Here is a 2431-nt window from a genome sequence, read left to right as displayed (position 1 = left end):
TGTTCAACTTGTTTGCACAAGTGATTTACAAATACATGTTAGCTTTTAACCATTTTTGTATTTTTGCATAAAATCACAGGGCAGAATAATCAAGTAGCCAGTAGTTGTTGTTGCTGGCCTTGCTGGAGTCCTCCCACAGGATCAGAGCAAACCTTCTGGGTGGGGCAGGGAACCTGGAACTTCCCTTCTCCTAGGGACCACACAGTTACACAACTATGGATTTTGTTTCTTACTTTCTTCATCTTTATATTCAGCCACCAATCTTAGAGGAATCTCCACATCACCCTCCTAGCCTCCATTCGGTCACCCACTCTATACACATCTACTGAGCACCAACCAGGCATCCAACACTAAACTCAACTCTGAGGATACAGTAGTCCTTCTAATAAACAAGAGTAGCTGCCCTTATGGAGACATGTTTTAGTAAATTAGTGAGTACCACCATCTATGATGTTGCACTTTTCTTCTAAGCCCTTCTCTTCAAAGCGTTTGTTTTCACTTTATACTGCAAATCATTTAACACTCACTCAACTTGGATAACCTGACTCTTCCATTCATTTCATAAAAATCCTCTTTTCTCATTCAATACTTGCCTCAACATACTACCTTTCACAGTGAACTATTTTTACCTATAGGAAGAGAATCAAAGTTACCATTCACGGGTAACCAGGTAACAAAGGAATTTTATTCTATAACACCTACACTAAATGAAAGATGAATTTATTTCAAGCCAAGTCCAGAACAACCAGAATATGTTTAGACAATCATCTTGCTAGAGGTAAGATGCCATGTAACAAATACGTAAAGCTACTGAAAATAAATAAAGCCTTCAGTATTTTATATGTTCTGCAGAGGTGTTTAAAACACTGTTTACTTAATTAACCAGTGTTGGTGGCATCATGATGTCATGGGGAGGCAAATTCCATCCTATTTTAAGATTGGATTATTTATGTATATAAGATAATGGGTGCAGGCCAGAGGTATGGGGGCATGAGAGGATTCACCAGAGACAGGGTAGGGAGCAGAACAGGCAGATGAACTGAACTATACTGCTAAGGGGAGCAGCAGCGGAGACAGGAGAGGTCTGCTGCACCTGTGGGCCAGGTCCTCATCCAATGATGTAACTCAGTAGCTGCAGACAGCTTCGCAGTGCTAACCTATGCCACAAGGGAGGCCCCTAGGGAGTCTTACATTTACTTAAAGACACTACTTTTGCCACAATGATTATTTTTCCTGGGGATGGGTTTAAGTAGACTTGTTTTCAGATGCTCCTGTGATTCTGGATTGCACTGACAGGATCGGGAGGATGTAATTTAGTGCCGCGCCTGCATGGCAGGGATACCAGTCTGTGCCGGGGGACGTCGAGGTTGAAGAGTCAGCACACGTAGATGGTTGCAGCAAAGAACGTTCTCTCTTATTATCCTTTCCAGCCTCCCTTTTATACCCTTAATCCCAGGATGTTGGCCTGGGGGCAGGAGGAAATCTCCCTCACATGTGCTACTGCGATCAGGGTGGATATTAATCAGTTGCCCAAAGGTTCAGCCACTCACACAGGTGGCAAGATGTCTCTTCCTATTATGATCTTGTGCTTAAGCTCCAGGGGTGGTTGGGGAGGCTCATCCTGGCTGGGACCCAACAATTTAGATTGGGTCTTTTCATTATCAAGGGACACCAAGTTTGAAAGGATGAACATATGTGGGAATCTGCTCAAAAATAACAATGTTAAGTCACTCTATGGATATTAAAGGGGAAGTCCCAACTTGCTGCCAAAATATTTTATAACGTGAAAGTATTTCAAACTACTTCAAGCATCTTGATTTAACTGAAAATGATTAGAAGTTGCTACTTTTCTGACAAGAACTAATATGATTCTTTGTTGGAGAGCAGAGAAAAATGTTAAACCAATATAGACTCTTCTATTATGATATTGAAAGACATCATTTATATCTGTATCGATATACATTTATACTTTCTGATTAAATTGTTATTTAATCCTGTATCAACAATATCAGTACTTGAAGCACTGTAGGCAGAGCTTCAGGTGAAATTTCTTTCCCAGATCTACATGTCAATGTGAGAATCTATTTCTTTATAGGTTGAGATGGTCTTTGGTTATAATATGTCTAAGCAACTGCAAACCACAATGAAAATATCCAAATTACTGTTCATTCATGCAATGGTACAGTGTTTTCATACTATTGATACTTTTTAATTTGTACATTTCCTTTTAGTTCACCAAATATTTGTCCAACACAGAATTTTAGTCCAGAAAATGAAACCTTTTTTTTCTTTTTTTAAACTAGGGTCAGGCCCTCCCTGGTGGCGCAGTGGGTTAAAGCACAGCACTGAGAAGATAAAGTCACTTCCACATGAGTTCAATTCCTGCTTGCCTCGGAGGTGACCACATGGTGTGGCAGACCTCTTCTGACCC

The sequence above is a fragment of the Condylura cristata genome, unplaced genomic scaffold (assembly GCF_000260355.1).
Source record: "Condylura cristata isolate star-nosed mole 26May11 unplaced genomic scaffold, ConCri1.0 scaffold00025, whole genome shotgun sequence".
Classification (NCBI taxonomy): Eukaryota; Metazoa; Chordata; class Mammalia; order Eulipotyphla; family Talpidae; genus Condylura; species Condylura cristata.
This window is presented reverse-complemented; position numbering follows the sequence as displayed.